Source organism: Onychomys torridus, chromosome 4 (genome assembly GCF_903995425.1).
Source record: "Onychomys torridus chromosome 4, mOncTor1.1, whole genome shotgun sequence".
In the NCBI taxonomy this organism is placed as follows: Eukaryota; Metazoa; Chordata; class Mammalia; order Rodentia; family Cricetidae; genus Onychomys; species Onychomys torridus.
The window spans coordinates 35139505-35146801 of NC_050446.1; positions in this window are offsets into that span (position 1 = coordinate 35139505).

Here is a 7297-nt window from a genome sequence, read left to right on the forward strand (position 1 = left end):
ACACCCTCATTTAATGATAGTGCCTTGGCACACAAGGCAGAGACTGCGCCGACACTTGGCTCTTATGGCTGTAAGTATCGCACGCGCTGGTCATGTCGTTTCCCCCTAAAGTCCTGTAGTGTTCCTCCCCCGAAGTACACCCTAGCTCGTTAAAGTTCATCAAAAGGACATTCTGTCACTTGGACTGTAGCCCTGTGACATTTGCCTGATTGCCTTCATGCTGTCTGTCCTTACTTAAATTATCCATCAGCTTTATAGGGCAGAATGTGGAGGGAAAGGCAGTATGTATAGTGCAGGATGTTGGTCATATCTGGGACTGGACCTAGCTGAAGCTTTGGGGGAAAGAATGGGCTGGGTAGGAAGGGAACAGGCAAGCTAAGATAGCACAGGATGGCCCCATTGTTCTAATGTGCCATCACAGGGTACTTGAAAACAGTTGCTCTTTTTTACTTTTTATTATTCCAGTCATTTGAAGAGAACTGGTTTCACAGAGAAGCAGAGCAGGGAAGGTAGAATCAAAACAAAAGTGAAAAAGGAGAAGTTTTAAATAGCACAGAAGTCAAACATGAATCAAAAAGTCATTTGGAAGGTCACTGCCAGAGTTTACAAGAATTCGAAAAGCTTCAAGCTCAAACTGAATATGTGCACTACAAGTCAAGGTGAATTCAGCCTAGGAGAACTTGCCAAATGTGAACTATAAAGTCTTCAGAATTAATCAAAAGAAAGAGCCAAATCAGAGAATGATGAAATTCTACCATCTCATGAGTCCTTCCTGTTGGAACTGGATTAAGATAGAAGCAAAACAATTTGCACCATAAATGTAAAATCCAAGTCAGAATTCACAAATACACACCCTTTTAAGGAGACAGGAAAGTGTAATTCAAAAGGGAGCAGCAGTGACTTCAGTAACTAAACAATAATGGATCATGAAAGTATTCATTTAGTGCATGTATACCTATGCAAGTGCATCATTATAAATATGTGTGTGTGTGTGTGTGTGTGTGTGTGTGTGTGTGTGTGTTAAAAGGTATATTAGAGAGGCTAGGAAGTATATAACACAATTAATTAATAATCCTTTGTCCTCTAGGAACTTTATAGTTATGCAAGTGTGTTAATATTTCAAAACATCTATCAAGCCAAGTTCTATAGATGAAAACTAAAATTGTTTGAATTAAGTGTTATAAGATATTTGACTATAGACTACAGACCTTAATGATTAACTGGAGAAATGAGGAAGCATTTTTCACTATATTAGCTGTGAAATGCATTTAACAAGCTGAATCTTTTAATAAGCATACTTACTTTTATACTCCATGAGTATACATATCAGTCAAAGGCAGTCTGCTACCTGTCCATACACATCAGTCAGGTCACACCCATTAATTATGAACTGGTCCATTTCTATGGTTCTGCTCTCTGTTCTAATTCTTAAGGCCTGTGCCAAGCCACTTATGGTGTATTTTAGATAGCATCCTGATCAGAAGTGTCAGTTGCTATACAATGTGGTGAAGTACTAATCTTCCAATGACAGCGTAGCTTTCCCTCAAATTGTTGGCTTACTGTGTTTTACTGTTTAAGTGTTAGAAGGTCTGTGGTTTTTTTTCTTTTTTTTTTCACTAGTATTTACTTTTAGAGAATGGTAAGTGCCTACTTCCCATTCCCCTTCAGTCTCTACATTATTGTGAGGAGGCTAGATGATCTGGTCAAGCTGTCCAGCATGCAAGTGCCAGGTGTGCATCACTGTCCATGGGACAAAAAGGGCACATTCCAAATTCTTGTCTTACTCTACTCTCTTCTGTCATGTTTTTCAAGATCATTCCTTTAAGACCTAAATACTGTACATGGGTCATAATTAGATACATATAAGACTGCTTCTACTTTAATGCATCATTTCCTCTCGTTTACTTGAGACCAAAAGACAGCTTTTAACTGCATGTTTATATTTCATGTCTTATATGTAAAAATTGTAAAAGAAATGTCTGTCAATAAAAACAAGAAAGGAGTTACATTTTAAAAATTCATTAAATCATAACTTCCTGATGCAAGGAAGAAAAACCAATGGAAGGAAGGAAGGAAGGAAGGAAGGAAGGAAGGAAGGAAGAAGGAAGGAAGAAGGAAGGAAGGAAGGAAGGAAGGAAGGAAGGAAGGAAGGAAGAAGGAAGGAAGGAAGAAGGAAGGAAGGAAGGAAGGAAGGAAGGAAGGAAGGAAGAAGGAAGGAAGGAAGGAAGGAAGAAGGAAGGAAGGAAGGAAGGAAGGAAGGAAGGAAGGAAGAAGGAAGGAAGGAAGAAAGAAAGAAAGAAAGAAAGAAAGAAAGAAAGAAAGAAAGAAAGAAAAATATGGGAGGGAGGGAGGGAGGGAGAGAGAGAGAGAAGGAAGGAAAAAAGAAAGCCATTCCAAAGGGACTATGGTGTTCCTTGAGGGTGACCTCTGTGTGAGAACAGATTTCTTTAAAAGACCGCCTGCCATGTGCTCCAAAAACTAACTTTCCGTTTTGTGGAGGCAAGTAACCCTCTTCTTACCTGGAGCAGTTTGTTTATATGTAGAAGTCCATCCTTAGTATGAATGAAGTGAACCCTGAGGGATATGGGACGATTTGGTAGAGGGAGTTAAGAAGATGTGCTGAGTCCAGAACACAGAGAGAAAGGTAGGAAGTTCTTCAAGAAACAGTGACCAGCCTGCTAACCATCCATGAAAATAGCTCTGAGGGTTTAAGAATAGAGGCTAAAGTGTGTCCCACTGTGTACACCTGTTAAAGCCCCAATCACTAATGTAGACTGCCGTAGGATTAAAGAGGCAATCAAGGTCAGCTGAGGTCAACAGGATGGAACCCTGATCTAACAGACAATGTCCTTGTAACAACACACATCAGAGAGGCCTCTTCCCACTTGAGGACACAGCGAGAGAGCAGTCATCTAAAGGCAGGAAGAGACCCACAGTATCAAATCAGCACCTTGATCCCGGCCTTTGAAGCCCCCAGAATCTTGAAAATGAAAATGTCTGTTGTGTAGAGCGACCCAGTGTATGGTGTGTCGCATACCTGGGACTTGCCATGTTGGTTGGCTGTCGGCCAGAAGCCTAGGCTGGTTCACATACTCCCTAAACCTCAGTTTCCACATATATAAACACGGCATTTAGAGGGAACCGATAAAAAGAGCCCATGTGCAACACACAATACAAAATATGCTATCACTAGTGAACTTTGTTTTAAGTAGTAAAAATTCACAAGGGAACACTTCAAAGGAAACAACCTTAAACCCAGACGATCTTGCCTGTGAACTACCCTATGTCTGCATGTGCAGCAGAGGGGCCCTCATTACCCTTACAGAGCATAAAGCTGGAATGCGTATGCAATCCCAAAATTCACTCAGCAAGATGTGCTCGCAAAGCAATGTCAAAGCCAGTTCCTAAATTTCTCTATTCCTTTTAGCTCAAAAAAATCTATTTATTCACATGAACATAGGAGAGAAGTGAATGGATACTGAATGGGGAGACTTCTGCAAAAATCTAGTTAGGTTTTCATTCTGGCTTTGTGACTTTGATTTGTTCAAGGTTTTATATGGTTTCCTAGAATACTAGAGCATTTTGTTTTATTTTATTTTACACCTCTATTATACAGGAAGCTTTTACTTGACTCCCTGGACCCGAGTAAGACATGAGTCAACGCCACATAGATAAAAGTGGACTATTATGTATTTGAATTTGCAGAAGGTAAATTTAATTTTGTAAAGTTACTTATTTCATTGTTTTAAATATACAAATCATCTTAATGCTTTTAAGAATTTTTAAATTGGTTATTGAGGAGTGTGTGTGTGTGTGTGTGTGTGTGTGTGTGTGTGTGTAAGTGTGCACTTTTATGCAGGTTCCAGAAGAGAGTGTCAGATCTCCTGAAACTGGAGTTATGGAAGGTTGTGAGTAGCCCAACATGGGTGCTTGGATCCGAACTCCTGTCCTCTGGAAAAGCAACAAGTGCTCCTAATCACTGTGCAATGTCTCTAATACCCTTATCACCTTATTTTCATGACTGACTTGGACAGATAGACATTTCCTTTTTCCCTGTATCAGTGGTAATTAGATACCATTCTCAAGAAAAAAAAAAAGTATTCATCTTAAGGAAAAAAAAAAAGGCCTCCTAAGATTACACTGCAAAGACTGTCCCTAGAGAGTACACAGTTCAAGGAAAGAAGTAACAGAGTCGGCTCATTAAAGCTCTTTGTAACCACAGTGTGGAGAAGCACCAAGGGCACGATTAGAGTTACTAACACATATTTAAACAAAAAAGAGAAAAAATTTAACCCTCACACAAATAATAATTAAAAGAATGTTCTTAATATGCAAACAAGGAAAGGATTCATGTTCAGTTCAGTTGTTCATGAAGCCATGGGTGGACCATATTATCACCCCAGAGCAGCCCCTAAATTCATCTGAAGCATTTTGTCTTATCAAGATCAGCTTTTCTTGAAGTAATCCGGTGAGCTAACTGCCTTCAGGTATAAAAACAGATGTCTTTCCACGTCCACTCACTCACTTATCACAAAGTACCATAAGTGACGGCTTTACAAAAGTGCTGTTCTCCTTCCTCCTTATTCAGCCTTGGAGAGCATGTGCCCAGCAGTGGGTGTGTGGCAGAAATGAGTCTGTAAGAAGTCATGCTGTAGGTGTAAAGTGGCGTGTGGGCCACTTGAAGCAGGGGATGTGTGTAGGTGTTGAAAGGCACCTTCTTTGCCTGTGTACAGCTCCAGGTGCTATCCAAAATTATCTGGCAGTGTACAAGCCACGTCTGGGGTTTTAGAGGCAGTCAGTGCCATAATTTTGAAGCTGTACCTTTCCAGATGAAGGAAATTCTTTACATTCCCTGTTGAAGAGGGAAACAAGGTGATAGGAGATCACATCAAATTCTGACTTCCAGCCAGGCGACGGTGGCACATGCCTTTAATCCCAACATTCGAGAGGCAAAACCAGGCAGATCCCTGTGAGTCCGAGGTCAGCCTGGTCTACAGAGCAAGATCCAGGACAGGCACCAAAACTACACAGAGAAACCCTGTCTCAAAAAAAAAAAAAAAAATATGATTTCCAGCCTGGCCGTGACCTGCAGCAGTTCGCTGTAAATCCTGTGTGTTATATTCCGTCCATGCTGCATAATTTGCTTAGGTAAGAAACATAAAAGCCAACTGAAAGCATCAGGCCTGTGGAAGACAGAGAGGAGCCTACACCCAATGTGTGACGAACAATGGCCTATTCACTCCTCTGTAACAGAGTGTCAGGTCAGGAATGGCTCCCCCAGTTTCCATAGACATGGCTCTGTTTGGGAAGGGTAAAACTGGAGCTGGAAAAAAGAAGTCTCTTTCAATAAAGAGACAAAGCAAACAGTGTTACCATCAGTTAAAAGAAACCTAATTGAGATTATCTAAAACTTTCCTAGAACCATCTTTCTCTAAGCATTTGCCAAGTTTGACCTAGGCTGAATGGAACCACATTTGCTTCCCAAAGGCAGCCTTGTGGTGTTCAGCCACCCTTCAAGCAGAATTTGAAGCACTATAATATTAATTTTACTTTTAGAAATCCTAAACAAACTAGCCTGCAACAGAAACAGGTAATCTAAATCTAAAAGAAATACCCACAGATGCATGCTAAATATTGAAAGGTCAATGTTTTCTGCAATTGCTCTTCTTGTAGTCCATACACACAAATAGTCTAATGCTATGGATGTCTTTCTGTAAGCTATGAATATATGTTGCTGATTGGTTGATAAATAAAATGCTGATTGGCCAGTGGCCAGGCAGGAAGTATAGGCAGGGGAAGTGGACAAGGAGATTTCTGTGAAGAGGAAGGCTGAGTCAGTAGAAGCCAGCCTGCCTTCTAGGGAGCAGCTTGTAATGGCAAACAGGTAAAGCCACGGAACATGTGGCAACATATAGATTAAAAGAAAATGTAAGAGCTAGTCAGTGATAGGCCTGAGCTAATGGCTGAGCAGTTTTAATTAATATAAGCTTCTAAGTGATTATTTTATAAGCAGCTGTGAGGTCTGTGGGATTGGGCAGTACCAGAGAAAACTTCAGCTACAGTGCAGTGATTCCAGGCTTCCAGGACTACCCTCCCCAGAATAGAGAGCTGATTATAGAACAGTTAGCTGGGCACAGTGGTACAGGCAAGTAATCCCAGCCATTCGAGACACTGAGGAAGAAGGATTGCTCAATTCCAGGAGTTAAAGGTAATCTGGTCAACACGGTATGCTTCATTTCAAAGAAGGAAAGAACAAACTTAGCAACAGTTTTACAAAATATAAGATGAAAAAGTAAAATACAAAAATAAATAAGTTGCTAATACAGCAGCAACTCTTACATATGATACTTTATAATTCTGGTTATACTTAATTATTAAAATTATTTCATTGCTATATTGCAATATTATAAAGATACTTAAAATAGTGAGTAAAAGAACCATTATCAAAAACAGCTACAATGTCATAAATAAGCATTTTTAAGACTTTATGGTACTAGACTAGGCTCTCTGGATGGGCAAGACAGTTGTTTAGCTTGAACTGTTTAAGGGGGCCCCAGTCAGGCAGTGGGAATGGGACCCATCCCTGGTGCATGAGCCAGCTTTTTGGAGTCTAGTGCCTATGGTGAGACACTTTGCTCAGCCTTGGTGCAGGGAGGATGGGCTTGGATCTGCCTCAACTGAATGTAACAGGCTCTGCTGACTCCCCAGGGGAGACCTTGCCTTGGAGGAGGTGGGAATTGCAGTGGGGGGGAGGCTAAGGGGAGGAAGGAGGGAGGAGTGTGGTTTGTATATAAAATGAATAGAAAATCTCTTAATAATAAATAAAAAAGTAAAAAAAAAACAAAACAAAAGATAAAATAATCATTCAGAGGCTTATATTACCTACAAAAAAAAAAACCTTTATGAAGGTGACTATAAAAATATAGACTGAGGGAAACACAGACTGAATTCCCACCAGCAGAGACTGTCTCATAACTATGCTTATTTGTTAATCCTTCTGGGCAAGAATAAGACCACTAACACAATACTGATCCAAATGCGAAGCAATCTTTCATTAAATACTGGCCAAGATGAAGAACTCTGGCCTGGCCCATTCTAGGGTTCCCAGAAAATGGCAACAAGTCACACCTATAAAGCTACATATTTCCAACCGGGTCCAATCAGGGGCAAGCATATTTCCTAACATACTTCTTGCCTGCATACCTCTGCCTACATCCAATCAGAGACAAGCATATGTCCTGACATATTTCCTGCCTATGTCCCTCCCCCTACATGTGATCAAGCACATCCAGTGCAG